The following is a 15766-nucleotide window of genomic DNA, read 5'->3' as shown; positions in this document are numbered from 1 at the left end:
TAAGAAAGTAAAAAGCGATCGTTTTGATTTTATAGTAAATTATTATTGACATCAAATAGTACACAAAAACAATTTTTGTTTTTTGACATATTTTTTTGTAGTAGTGTAGTAGGCACCAAAGTAAGCGTCTTCAAAAAAAGATAGGTGGCTTGTCAATAGGATTTGGCTCTTCAGGACATCTGAAACGAAAAAGTTAAACTGATTATTATTCTGTAGGCTTGTCATTCCGGCAGGTGCTACAATGGGAATTTTTTTTGAAAAGTAAGAAAATGGCGGACTTCTGAAAAGAAAGGTATGTTTTTTGGGTGGAAATCAGACTGTAGTGTGGAAAGTTAGGGCTGAAAAGAAACGTCACACCTGCCAGAACTACTGATGTGTGGAATAACTGATGAACATTTCAGATCAATCGGTTAAATAGAATTTCTTGTAGGTCGCTAACAGAACAGAAAAACGTTATTTTGAGAAAAACAAATTTTTACGCAAAATGTACTGCATTTAAATTCTACTCCAAGCAGCCAGAAATCAAATTCGTTCCACATGCAAATATTTTCTCAAATGAATCCGTGCCCAAGGGGTTAAAGTATGCCAAAACAGTTAATGGCAACTGTTCTAATTCTAAGTTCAAGTAAAAAAGCGAATACGAATATGCGCAACTCGTTGATAAAAGTCATTATTTCTATTTTAGAAACTAAAATTACTTTTTTTTTCGTTTGAAAGCAATTTCATTTAGCTTATGTAATACTCGTAAACATTAGCTAAAGTAGCCTATGACGAGCTTGACCAACACCCAAATCACTATAACAAATGGACTTATTGACAATTTATGTGTTTTTTATTGAGTGTGAATAATTTTTTTTTATAAAAATATCGTTCATTCTACAAGTGAGTATTGCTACCTGAGAGTAGTACTGACCCCTAAAATGAGCTTTCAAAAACACCTTATAAAGTGTAACACACAAAATTAGTATAAATTCAGCTTGAAAAAACTTCTTTTCTAAAAACGAAATAAATCTGAGCTAAATGTCAAATGTTTCTATAAAATCTATATGCCGTGTCACTCAAAGTTATGCCGCTCTAGTGTGTTGCTACACTCCACTTGAAGACTTGGACAAGTTTGCATCTAAATTATATAGAAAGAAAACTTTTTGAGTACAACAACAAAAGACTGCCACAAAAAATATATTCTGTACTGATTCACTTAGGGGACAGATACCTGTGAACGGCCATATTTTACCTGATTTTCATTAAAATTATTTAAAATGAAGAAGTCAATATATTTTTTTCAAAATTGGCATACAGTTTATTTATACATTAAAATAATATAATTTTTTTTTATTATTTTAATCATTTAAAATGGCGGATGTACACTCAACTCTACCAGGAAGGTCGCACCGGGGCTTCTCAGCCGGTGGGCAGTGTAGCATCGGCGTCAGTCACCTGAATAAATAAAACCAAAAATTTTTTTGTTAACTAATGTCATAATTTCTATCTGAATTAAACAAAAATTGAGAAAAAAGTTCGCGGAATAAAATGTTTCAAAACAAAAAAAAAAATTAATTTTGGGGCGAATTTTCTTACTATTTTTGCTTCGAAAAAATTATTTTTTCAAAAAATTTTCGAATTGTAAATTCACATAGATTGTAATATAATAAAAAGGATGTGTGCAAAATTTCAGGGAGTTCGGTAAATAACTTTACGAGTTATCGTGTACGCCAATTCGAAAAATATAGTTTTAAGAAAAAAGTCGGCAGCGTAACTATGCCTCTCCCAGCGCTCAAACGCAAATAATAGAGTCGTCACGGTTGACGATCTATAATATAAGAAATACTTAAATTTGCGTTCTAAAAATTGTTTGACGTATTTTTGAAGGATTATATTAACATTTTATAAAAAAACAAATTTTTTTTCGAAATTTTACAGGTATCTGTTCTCTTAAGGTGTCCCGCTGGTATAGAGCGCGAAAAGTAGGGTATTTTCATGAATTTTTTTTTTTTTAAATAAAAAAATGAAAAACAATATTTCAATGTTTTAGGCTTTTTATTTAATTTATTTTATATACAAAATTTAATAATTTAAAAAATGGTGCTGAAGTTCACCTTCCAGAAAAATTTGGCCTAGACTATGTTGTCCAAATTTGACTAAAGGGCGTGGTTTTGAATTTGACATTCTAAATATCGAGGTTTTTTTCAGTTTTGTAGATAGAATGTGGGAATGGTCCCAGAAGAGTGCAGAAAGAATATGTAAACATTTAGACTTCAACATAGGAAAAACTTACTTCAACGATAAGTAGGTCAAAATATCTGTAATATAATATTTAAAAGTAAGCTGAAATCTTTCGAAATTAAATAAAAAAGAAGACATTGAAAATTTTTTCAAATTTCAAAAACCACTTTGGCACATGTAGTGAATGTATTGAATGGAAAACTGGAACTGGCGTTAGAAAGTAATGAGTAAAGAGAGTAAAAAGTAAAGAGTTAATTGTAAACGAATTAATTAATGCGAAAATCCGGCAGACGACCTTACAGGCCATTGCGGCATATTCTTTATTTATTTGTTTAAAAGATCTATATTTAGTCTGTAAGCAAACATTCTGAACTTTAAATATAAATAAAGAAATATTCTATTATATTCTGTTCTATTCTATAGTTCATTCTACTACAAAAACCATACAAACTAAAAATATAAATTCAACAAATAAAAAAACAAAACAAATTCAATAAATTTCAATCAAAACCTGAATCGAAATTTCACAATTTTTAATCAGAATTTCTAGAAAACGGTGTATGCAGTTTTATAGTCCATTGAATTCTGGTATAAAAAAGGACGCGGTAGGGTGTTTTCTACCATATAAAAAAATGTCATTCACGTATGGTTTTATAGTCAAGCAATTCATGTGAGATTTCGTAGTGCTTTAGTGAATAGTGCGAGTTCAGTACTTACATTTTTTACTAAACTTTAAAAAAGTATGCCAAAATTCGAGTCTGTGTAACTCAAAACTGCAGCAAAAAATACTTATTTAAAGACACTTTTTCACTAAATAGCTTAAGGAGGTTTGGTTTTGTTTGCTCTAAGTTGCTGAATGTTCAATCGCAATCTCTTACAGTTAGTTTACGCTGCCAACTTGTCTTCAAGTATTAGAATAAAAAGCATCCAACGCTGATTGGCAAGCCTTGGCTGCTTATCTGTTGATATGAAGAAACAAAAATGCCAAATTAGAGCAGTGCAAAACAGTGATATGCTCATTGACCAGTGAACAAAATATGCACGCAAGAATAGCCAGAGCTGACTGGCGCTGCTGACGGACGATAACGGTGTAAGCGTGTGTGTGTGTGTGTAAGCAAGTGTTTGTGTGTGCCTAACCATATTTGACATTTCAAGGATATTTGAGCAACCACGAGTAGAAAGTTGCTTCGACGCAAGTTCAACAAGAAAAAGCACAGATGTGTGTGTGTGTGTATGTGAGTTAACTATGTTGCTACACACATACTCGCCTACACAATACAAACCAAAGTATTTGTAACATCCCAAGAAAATACTTGCAAGTTTTATAAAATGTAGTTAGATGATAACGAATATCCTTCCATATGTATGTGTGTGTGTGTGTGTGTGTGCGTGAGTGTACTGAAATATGTATGTACAACAAATAAGTGTAGACAGCAACACGCACACACAACCGCGTCAATAAATGTATTACTTTCAAACTACCAAAGTTATCCCATTGCTGTTGTTATCCAATTTTAGTGCTATCTTTTTCCCTTTTACACAACCGATTCGCTCCAATTTTTTGCTCATGGCTGTGTGCGCAAGTTCGACGTTGGAGTGGAAATGTGTTTTTATTTTTGGTTAGACCACATTTTCAACCGCCAAGAAAAAAGTTCTAAACTAATGGGAAATAATGTTTTGCAGCAAAAATTCTAAACATTAAATATAAAAAGTATTATTCGTGAAGTCCCTTCAGGATACTAAACTGTTTCGAAACTTTAGCAACAATCGTAATGCTAACTATTACTTCGTCTATAGTGGCGCTCTTGGCGTTTAAGCCAATTTAAAACTATCTCATTTGGTTCAATACTGCGCCAGTCCTTCTTTAAGTATCGCCATATTTTTACGGGGATTTCATTAAGCTATCGTTGTCGTAAACCAAATAACTGAAAGTTAGTTAAAAAGTTATCATCAGCTGCTGGTTAGTAAATAAAATTTTTGTTTCTCATTTTAAATAAAATATGTGTATGTACAGGGTTTGATTGAAAAGTAATGAGCCTTCCCGCGCGGAGCGTCTGCGAAGCGATCAACCGAATCGACTGGTGGGGGAAAATGATCGTTGGACCTTCCTCCTCCGCTAAAAACCGGTCCCAGTTCGCTGACAACAGCGGTGCAGTCAACATCGCTCCGCCCATGAAAGTTGTTTTAAAAGTGTGTTAGGATTTTGCAGTGGCGAAAATGCAGCGATCGTTGGAGCAACGTTACTCGATCAAATTTTGCGTAAAGCTAAACAAAACGAGTACCGAAACTATTGGGCTACACACGGGGGCTTACGGGGACCAACCTCTGTCCAGTGCCTAGGTAAAACGGTGGCACAAGTCGTTCAAGGCCCGACCTCGTCCACAACTGGACCCTTCATCACGACAATGGGCCGCCGCACACCGCCTTCCTCTGCACGTCTGCATTGGCCAAGATGGGGGTTCCGGTGCTCAAGGGTCCTATTTTGAAGAATATTAGTTGTATAAACCAAAAGGTTTAATAAAACTGCTTAAAAAAAATAAGGCTCATTACTTTTCAATCAAACCCTGTATATGTGCAAATACAAGGTGGCGGAATTTTAATCAGCCTGCAGGTAGATTTAAAATTTTTGCAAATGGCGGAGACCGTCAAACATAAAGGATGATCAGATTAAAGGTACTTTCTCCAATAGGGTAATCCCTTTTGACAGATCACGCGTGATTACTGCCAAACTAAATACATAATTTTTTTCAGTATTCTTTCACATTTCATCATGGAAAGACTTACGCCTCAACAACGCTTACAAATCGCACAAATGTGTCACGGAAATTGACGCTCTGTGAAAAGTGTCCATCACGCGCTCAGACCAACGAATTTTGTTCAGCGACAAGGCCCTTTTTTGGTTTAATGGCTACGTCAATTGTCAAAACTGACCTATTTGGGCTGAAAAGCAAGCCGAAGTCATCTACGAACAGTATTAGATCCACTGAAAACAACCGCTTGGTGCGCATTATGGGCTGAAGGAATCATCGGTTCATATTTCTTCAAAGACGAGGCTGACGCCAATGTAAAAGTGAATGGCGAACGCTTTCGTGCCATCACAAATAACTTTTTGAAGCCAGAAATTAGAGCCCGTGATTTCCACAGCATTTAGCATTTGGTTCCAACAAGATGGCGCTACTTCACACACAGCTTCTGTAACAATGGGTTTATTGCGTGAGAAGTGCTTCGGTGAGAAGTTTATCCCTCCTCGGAGCAGTGGATTTTGTTTTCTTTTTTTTTGGCGGTGAGGTTGCCTTCGGACCATGTAGTAACCGTCGCTACTATGTGTGTGGTGATTCTCTTGAAAAATAGTCCCTCTCTCCTCTTGGATTTTCCCTCCATCCCGGTACTGCTTCCGCATTGCTTCGTGGTAGAGGGCCAAGACGGCGTCCTAAGAAGGACACTTACTTACTCACCTTGCGTCAGAGGCGCCTGTTTTGAGAAACCTATACTCAATGCCCTTCAACGTAGGTTTCCAATTCACGTTTCCTTTTTCGGATAATATCCTCCACAAAATTTGCGACGGAATTCCATTTTTCTTCGCTTATTATCATTTTATCGATCACTTCTTCACATGTAAATACACCAATAGCTCGTTGCAGAGCTGTTCTCATATTCCACCTCTCGCATTTAAAGAAAATATGCACCGCATCTTTATACTCAGTATCTCCATATATGCAGTTTGATAGGCTCACTTTTCCCATTCGCCACAAGTGCTTGCGAAAGGACCCATGTCCGGACAGAAACTGTGTGAGGTAATAGTTAACCTCACTGCGTTCTATCCATTTTTTTAGATCCGGTATTAGTCTCGCTGTCCATCTACCGTACCGTTCAGAGTTCCATCTTGCCTGCCAAAGTGTGAGCGTTTGAGTTCTAATATCGGAGATGCGAGGTGCTGGGATTCCTGTGATTTTTGCCTCCCATCTCCGTTTTCGCATTTGTGCTAGAATATCTATAGGGATGTTTCCGCTGATAACTAACACCGCTGCTTCAGACACTGCTATGTATGAAGAAGCCAGTCTGATCACAGACTGCAAAGTTTTCCGCCGGCATTGCACCCTTAGCGAATCTGCCCATATTTCGCATCCGTATGAGAGATTGACCACCATGATCATGTGATATCACACTTGTGGACTTTTATTTGTGAGGGCGTGTGAAATCTAAATGCTTTGTAGACAAACCAGCTTCGATTGAGGCATTGGAAGCCAACATTACTAACGCTGCTCACGAGATTTTGAGCGAAGTGCTCCATCGAGTCAGTCAAAATTGGTGTTTACGGATGGTTGAATTACAGTGCAGTTGGCCCAACGTATGAAAGGGCTTATCTTTAAAAAATAAATGAGATGAATTTATGTACACAAAAATAATAAAAATTACCCCATCAATAAGAATTTTTGTTTTTTTTATTTCGATGTGAAATCCGATACCCCTAAATTGATCACCCTTTACAAGCAATACATGACAAAGTCACTAATATGTCAGGTATCGAATTGAAGTGCGATAAGGCAGCAGTAGAGATTCTGGCCTAGCAAAATAAGTGGAATGAGAGGTAAAGGGTTTTTCAGTAAGAGCGCTTCAACTTTTGAACTTTATTGAATAAAACACAAACGGTTTGACTTTTTTAACTAAATTTGTTTTTATTATCGAGTTTGAACACATACATTTAAGTATGAAATTCGATTTCTTTTCGTTGAACCCAATTTTCGACCACTCTTTTCCATAAATCGGCCGAAATTCCAGCAATTTTGCGTTCAATATTAGCTCTGAGCTCACAAATCGTCGCCGGCTTGTTACTGTAGACCAATGACTTCACATAACCCCAAAACGGGACGGCTTGTTAAATGGACCGTAAAATGGCCGTAATGCGCATAAAGTAGCAGCAACAGAACGATTTTTTCATAAAAAATTTGCACGATTTGCAATCGTTGCTCAAGTGTGTAGAGTTCCATGATGAAATGTATACTAATGAAGTTTACAAATGACAAGCGAAAAATAAAAACTATTGCGTCGTTCGCCCTCCCTATCGGAAAAAAGTTGAAGCGCACCTATTGAATAACCCTATATAATAAAAATTATCAGTATGAGGTTGGGAATTTGGTGGATAGTGGTGGTTCACTATTTATCCACAACATATAAATTGAACACTCTTTATGTACGAGAGAATGATAGAGATACCAGGTTTGGCCATCGACTAAGGTGAGAAACAAAATCATGGGAGTAACTTTGCTAGCCGCGTCAGCAGGTACTCAGCAGCAGAATTTTGCTCGCTCATTTCATACATTTTTTTCACACTACTCGTCCAATCAGTAATTGCTCAGTGACAACGAAGCAACATGAGGAAGACTGTGTCGATTTTTGTTCGTATATCACTAACACAAACTCAGATTTTTCGTAAACAAACCGTGACTGCGTCAACCCATCAGCTGATTCTGTCAAATACGCTGAAAGCCAGTTAACGGTGTGATCTTGGCCGCACCTCCGAACATCTTTTCACGATATGTATAAAAAAGGTTGAGTGTACAACTTTCATTTTTTCAGTTTTGTTCCTTATAAAATAAAATAAATAATTGACACGTACGCTTCTGTTAGGTGTTTGGTCGAGCTCCTTCTCTTATTTGTGGTGTGCGTCTTGATGTTGTTCCACAAATGGAGGGACCTACAGTTTCAAGCCGACTCCGAACGGCAGATATTTCTATGAGGAGCTTTTTCATGGCAGAAATACACTCGTAGGTTTGCCATTAACAGTCAAAGGGCGATCGCTATTAGAAAAAACTTTTTCTTCATTTTGGTCTTTCGCCGAGATTCGAACCTATGTTCTCACTCTAAAATCCGAATGGTAGTCACGCACGAACCCATTCGGCTACGGCGGCCGCGGGTTTTATTTTAACTTATTATAATCACCATATCTTTACTTTTTTATTTTATCTTTGCTTTACCTAATCTCGAACAGCGAGAAATGCAAGAAATGCGGGGTCCCAAAAGTAAGACCCAAAAGAAATTGTAGAGCATCTCTCTCGCGCATGTCTTGGGTTATTCAAAACACGCTAAAAAGACTTCGCAGCACCACAGTTTGAGGGGTTGGAAGACATCTCAGCAGTGGGTTGAAAATGTATCCTTAAATTCTCAATAGAAAAAGGAACCGCAAGGACTATGGGACTATCTCAAAATCGATTTAGGTTAGTTTATTGATGCTGCCCTTAAAAAATAGGTTCACACAAGGGCTATAGAGCACATGTGAAATACACAATGAATATTTCCCAAACCTTATAACTACCAATGAGTCTGTAAACCATCTTAATTTTTTTAAGAACTGCATCTTCTACCCTGACTATGCTGATTTGTCTAAAAGTGATTCACCAGAATTCTGAGATGATTTTCTTCTAGTCATGCGGTATTTGCATCATCATCATCATCCTTTGGAACTACTTTCCATTCTTGTTATATGACCCAACCATCTCAACCGGTGCGCTTTGATGAATTGTATAATATTTTCGCCATTTATAAGCTGGTCTTGCTAGTTCGACGTGCTAGTTCCACCTTATACGCCCCTCGCCAAGATCTTTGATTGCTTCAAAAAATTTATTGAGTATTTTTCGTTCGAAAGTTTGCAGTTTCGCCTTATCTGCTTCAATTAGTGTCCACGATTGAGCTCCATAGCATAAGACTGGTCTAATGATGGCTTTGTACAGAATCAATTTGCATTGTATGTTTAGTAGTTTCGATTTAAAGAGTTGCGTTAGTTTCGAGGCATTTCCATGGGAAGTACAAAATGGACTTTTTTTTTGTGTGTATTCTATAACTGCTAGAGATAGAAGTGCGTGGCGCGTGAAATTGGCGGTCATAGACGTACCATATTAGTTTAGTGGGCTGTTAGTATCTCTGCGAAAACTCGTATATTCGTCTATGAAAACCACAATTTAATGTCTGCTGTGCATCGAGTGCTAATAACACTGGCCTCAAAACTCTGTAAGCATCCAGATCAGTTCAGAAACCCATAGGTGATTGTATATTTTATCCTGATCCACCAAACCGCTTTCGGGAAGTGGTATTTGAAATATTCGTGAAAACGGAATTGAGCGCAACCTAACTATCTAAAGGGTTTTCCAATAAGAGGTGCTATTCCTTTAAAAGATCAATGGTTTCGTTGCTTGTGTGGCACGTAGCGCCGTCTTGTTGAAAATAAACGTGGCCAGATCAATACCATCCAATTCTGGCTATCAAAAATCGTTAATCATCTCTCGATAGCGCAATCCATTCAACGTTACTGTTGCTCCAGCTTCATTTTCCAAAAAGTAAGGTCCAATGACTCTGTCGGACCATAAACTGCACCATAGAGGGGCTTTTCAATAATAACTCTTGGATTTTCTGAGCCCCTGATCCGACAATTTTGCTTTTTGACGAAGCCACCGAGGGGGAAATCACTCAAGATGATTTTTCGATGGAATTCCAGATCATTTTCATGCATTTCAACGACCCCATCAGCAAAGACACGACGTTGTTGATGACCGGCCGGCTGGAGTTCTTGTGTTAACTGGGCTTTATAAGCCATAAGAGCCAAATCTTTATGCAAAGTACGATGTAATGACGTTTGTGGAATGCCTGCCTAATTCCAAAGAACGACGAGGAATGGACAAACCTTGGTTTTCTTCAACACTTTCGGCTAAAACAGCAATATTTTCGGCTGTTCTTGAGCGACGTGCACGGGTTTTATTCTTCACATCTCTAACTTGTCCCCACAGCTCGAATTTTTTCACCAATTTCTGTATTGTGGTCCAAACACAGAGACGAGTTTCATAAGAGCCAGGTCTATCAAGCATATCAACTTGGTGAAAAGTCAATTGCACGGACTTGGAATTGAAAAAAAGTAAATTATGTGGGAAGGAAGTGTTTATGCCACCTTGAATGTAAGCTGTTGGGAGAAAATGCCAGATCCAGTGCTATTTTTCATTTTTAAACATAAAAAAGCTAACTGAGCTTTTCTATGAAATTTTGACGCATAAATTGTTGCTTTTACTATGCGCCGTTACGCTATTAGCCAGTAGCCTTCAAGTTGCATGTTTTGCGATAATCTTTTCAAATATATTTTCAGCGTTTTTCGTATTATTTTTATTTATCTTACAAACACAAAGAGCAGCACAAAGTAAAGTGAATGCGGGTCGAAATCGTTTAAAGCTCACGAGCAGCTTTTAAGTAAGAAAAAACGTGTACGTACTTTATACATTTTTATGCGCTCTTCCTTTACTTTTCATAAAAAAAGTGTATCCTTTGAATTTTGCAGATTTTTCTGGTTACTTAAGCGTGTCTTTGTGATAAACAGCATAAATCACATAATAACACAAAGCTCATATGCAGGGCGTAGAAAAGAAGCGAAGCGTAATTTTTCATCATCAGAGATTTGGCCATAGCACAATTTAATATGTGATGTGTATTTTTGAATAGGGTGCTACGAAAGGAGCCTTCGATAGTTGTAAAGTTGTAGTGGCTAACTTTTTAAAGCAAAGGCTGGAAACTTTGTTGTGAATATTTTGAAAATAGTGTAAATTCTTCGGAAAATTGCAATATTTGTAGGCTTTGTGTGTAAAAATGAGAAGTAAACTGACAATTTTTTTAAAACAAATTAATGAATTCCCGATTTATTGCATGTTAACAATTTTGGTGAAGAGTGAGAGAATCACCTTCTCTTCGACTTCAAATTTTTTGTATCTTATTTGAATATCTTAGGATAAAATAAACCTTTCAAAAAACGTTTTTTTTTTAATTTTTCTGAGCAAAATTTTTGGTATAGAATCCGAAGATATCTCACTTTGCTTAAAAATTTTTTGTATTTGGTTTTAATTTCTTGGTATAAAACATACTTTTAAAAATTTATTTTTAGTTTTTTTGTGTAAAATTGTTGGTAAAGAGTTTTTCAAAGTGAAATATCTTGGATTTATCCTAACATTTTTTTATTTATTTTTTATTTACTTGGGATAAAATATACTTTTAAAAAAATTTGTTTTTGTTCAAAGTTTTTTATATAATTCTTCAAAGTGAAATAGCTCCGGTTTTTCTTAATATATTTGTATTTTTTATTTAATTTCTTATACCTTAAAATTTTTTTAATTAATTTTTTTTTTTTTTTTTTTAATTTCTAAGGGGAAAATATGATTCAAAAATGTATTTTAATTTCTTTGTGCAACATTTTTGGTATCAAATAAATATCTTCGATTTTCTGGAAATATTTAGTATAATGTCTATTGCTTTGAAAAAAGGGTTAAAAGGGACCGATAGAGGGGTGTATCCCCGTCTTAGAACTCAAAACCGCACACGCCGGAGGCTTATAGTTTTTAAGTTATTTAATGTGAAAGGTCTGTAATTTAGCGAAAAGTTGCTGTTGCCATGCACCTGAAATAAAAACGAAGTTCGTATGCAGGGATGTTCAGTGGAAGGTTCATTGTAAAACTGCAGTATTTTTTGCTGTAATTTAAAATTGAGAAATACTTTTGAAAATAAAAACATACAACTCATTTAAACTTAAAAACAATGATATTAAGCGTGTCACAAAAAATAATAAAGTAATTAAAAGCCAAAAATTACGGTTTACAAGTGTATTGTATTACCTCGATCAGTTTTACAAACGGGTCCTCATGCTTTTTATAAACAGACAGGGTGGTTGTAGTTTTCTTTATGGAAAAATCTCTTCTTTGTGTATGAGTACCATCTTCCACCACAAAGGGGTTGTCGGGGTCGTTGTGGTTTACTTTCTTGTGCTCATACTCATAATTAGCCAAGCAGTCATAGGCTCTCCAGAAGTCCTTATGTATTATAGAGCCTTCTTTGACGTGCCTTCTAATTAATGGTATGAGCACGATCGCGGAACGTATGTTGTCTGGACACACTTCTAAACGGAGATCCTCACTACCGTCCTCAATAATGCCAAGGACCCAGTGTCCCTCCACTCTTCTTCTTAAATTTAAACATACTGATTAAAAAAGTGCATACTTTATTACAAATATAACTTATTTCCTTTATTAAATTTTTGCTTACCAAATTTACTTTCGCCAATTTGTACTATTTTTCCTGGACCCCCAATCCTTCCCACCGACGCCTGCCTGTCAATCTGGTATAAAGTTACCGCCTCACGGCAGGTAGTAACTATACGAATCACAAATTCTGGAAGTCGATAAGCAGGGTCCTTCCAAATAATTCTCAAAACGGACATTTTTCTGTGTGTCTGGTCCTGTGAGTGCGACACATCCTGGAACGCAACACAAGCCCTTTTTCTTCGGCAAATGCTACACATTTTTCCGTTGCATCCAGTCTTTGTATTATTTTGGAAAAATTCAAAAAAATAACCCTCATCAGTCCAACTCCGGCTACGCAATCCACAGTATTTTTGCGTAGAACTCCTTTCCGTGTTAAAACCATTGAACCCAAAATTTAAACGTCATATGCGTGTATGTAGTAAGGACGCACAATAACCCCCATCATTAACACTAAACTCAAATACTTAATTTTTGTTTTCATTTGCAGGCATCCGGCAACACCATACTGTTGTCATTCCAATCTTCTTCTTAATCGCGCTTAAAATAGTAAAGTGATTGTATAGACTTTATTGCGAATCCCAGTCGATTTTCTTAATATTCTTTCTTCTATTTTTTTTTATTTTCTTAGGATGAAATATACTTTTTAAATATTTTTTTTTTATCTTTTTGTTCAAAATTTTAGATAGAGTTTTTCAAAGTGAAATATCTTCGATTTTTCTTAAAACTCTTATATTTTTTTTTAATTTCTTTGGATAAAATATACCTAAATTTAAAAAAATTTTTTTTTAAATTTTTTTTTCTTTCTTTTCTCAATTTTGTTTTTTAATTTCTTAAGATAAAATATACTTAAAATTTGTTCTTTTATTGTTTTGTTCAAAAATTCTAGTAGAGAGGATTTCAAAGGAAATATCTTTGGTTTTTTCTTAGCATCTTTATTATTTTTTTTTTTAATTTCTTGGTATAAAATATACCTTTAAAAATTTATATGGAGTTTTTCAAAGTGAAATATCTTCGGGTTTTCTTGCAATTTTTGTATCTTTTTGTTTAATTTCTTTGAATAAAATATACTTCAAAAATTTTTAATTTATTTTTCTGTTAAATTTTTTTTTTTTTTTTAATTTCTTAGGGTAAAATAAAATTAAAAAATTTATTTTAATTTTTTTGTGTAAAATTTTTGGTATGGAACTTTTAAAAATGAATTACATATCTTCGATGTGCTTTATATTCTTCTATTTTTTTAATTTTTTGGTATAAAATATACTTTTTATATTTAAAAAAAAAATTTTTTTTTAAATTTCTAAGCATAAAATATTAATAAATTTTTTTTTAATTTTTTTGTTCAAAATTTTTAGAAAAAATTCGTTTTCTCATTTTTGATAAGATTTTTTTATCTTCGAGTATAGAAAGCCAGTGAAAAACAAACGCTGTTTTTATTTGCTAATATAAGACAAATCGATTTTATAAAATTTTTTCAGTGGTCTGTCCCGTTGGAGGAATGAAAAAATAATCAATATTTCACACACCATTTGGTTTCTTTTTTTCGCGACTCAAGCACCCTAACGGAAATACCCTTTACATTTGTATGTATAGGTATTTGCTGTAAAGCTACGACTCTTATATCTTTTTGCGCCACATCAAAGGGAAGTTTTTTCCTCAAAATGCAATACTTCTTAGTGAAAACAAATCGATTCAAAGTTTGTGCATTGACTTATAACTACATAAATATACACTATTAAAATTACATACATACTCTTAAAAACTTATTACAGAAAAAATGAAATTAATGAATGAAAAAATTAGCCTTACAAGAGAATGATTTCACCTTCATTCTTTTTCTCATTTTTTTAAGGAATTTAAAATCTAAATGTCAGAAACAGGTGCCGTCGAACTAGTGGTATGTGGGGCATACTCCCACTTACACTACAACAACCCACCTTATCGATTAAAGTACATAAATTATTTCGTGTTTAAGTGTCAATACTCAGGAACATAATAAAAAACAGCAAGGCAGAACAAACCGGTCGAAACAAAGTCGCTCCTGATTGCAATCTTCTGGATCAGAATTAGGTGCCTTTTTAGTTGGCTAGGCTTATGTTTGACACTCACTCAGCGGGTTTGGTTGGACGATGTCCGTTGTAGTAAGCAAACCATTTGTTGCTAAAGCCTGATATATCCTATGCGGCCGCCGTAGCCAAATGGGATGGTGCGAGATTACCATTCGATAGTGGCCAGGTTTAAAGCCCCGGACATTAAGCACTGAACGATGGTATCAATCGCTACTCGACAGTCAATGGCAAAGCTGTGAGTGTAATTCTGCCTTGAAAAGGCTCCTCATAAAAGACCATTTAGTAGTAATGCAGTATTACACAGTTTTTCAATGACTCATCAAACTTCTACTCTGCACTAAGATCAAAGGTTGTACAGGATTGGCGGATAGCCACAAAAAATATTAGTTTGGTATTCAAGGTCAGCCTTATTTGGGTTCCGGGGCACAGAGATATTGAGAAAAATTGCAAATCCGATGAGTTAGCCAGGAATGGTACTACTCTTCAACTGTTCAGTGATAGAGGTACCATCGGGATATCTATGCCCATGAGCAAGTTAATATTTACAGGATCCGGCGCTCGAAGAGTAACCAACTTCAGACCGCTCGCGCAGCTGATGGAACGTCGCGTGAAATGATCAAAAAGTGAAGAAGGGACTTGAGTGAACTCCCCGACGAAGTACCAATCAAATGGTGAAAGAACTGAAGAAGAGAATATCTGACCGTAACAGCCGACGCATACTGAAAAATTATCTCAAAGTCAAGCCTTACAAGATCCAAAGGCGCATGATCTCACACCAATTCAGCAACAAGTAAGACTTGAGAGAGCGAAGGAGTTGCTTTGCTTGGCCGAAAGTGGTAATTTTCTGAACATTGTATTTTCTGACGAGAAAATTTTTCAAATTGAAATTCGTAAACTTCCAAAACGATAGAGTTTATTTAACCAACCGTTCATACGAGTATTTGAGTCATCGATTGGCCACCAGGAGGCAGCACCCGCCACAGGTAATGGGCCGCTGTAACCACAGATGGGCGCTACCCAATTGTTTTCATCGAGTCACATTCCGGAAGCTTGCAAAAGGTGGTCATATCGAGAGAAAGTAAATTGATTCTTAATTTTGTATTATTTTCACACATTTTTTACTTTTAACAGAATAACAGTAATTTTCCAAACTAAATTTATGGCCTTTTTAATTGGTTACATTTCGAGTGATGGACCCTGTAAGAGTAACATTATCCAAAATATCAAAGGGTCATGGAAAGATGAGAGCACATTCGGGCACAGCTCAGCTACTATGACCGCAAATAAATAAGACAAAGACAAAGGAACTGCTTAGCCTTTCATGAGAGGATATCTCGAAGTTCGTGGCTTGTATAACCGGTCATTGGCTATTTGGCAGGCATTCCATGAGATTACAAGTTTTCTTGCATGAAA

The 15766-nt window shown here is 35.6% G+C and overlaps 1 protein-coding gene across 1 annotated transcript in view; it reads left to right on the top strand.

The window, feature by feature from the left end:
• LOC128868526 (uncharacterized) overlaps window positions 1–15766 on the top strand; it is a 461316-nt gene that overhangs the window by 188667 nt on the left and 256883 nt on the right. The window lies entirely within an intron of this gene.

Source organism: Anastrepha ludens, chromosome 6 (assembly GCF_028408465.1).
Source record: "Anastrepha ludens isolate Willacy chromosome 6, idAnaLude1.1, whole genome shotgun sequence".
Lineage (NCBI taxonomy): Eukaryota > Metazoa > Arthropoda > Insecta > Diptera > Tephritidae > Anastrepha > Anastrepha ludens.
Note: the sequence above shows the minus strand (reverse complement) of the source record. Positions and strands in the feature narration are given on the sequence as shown.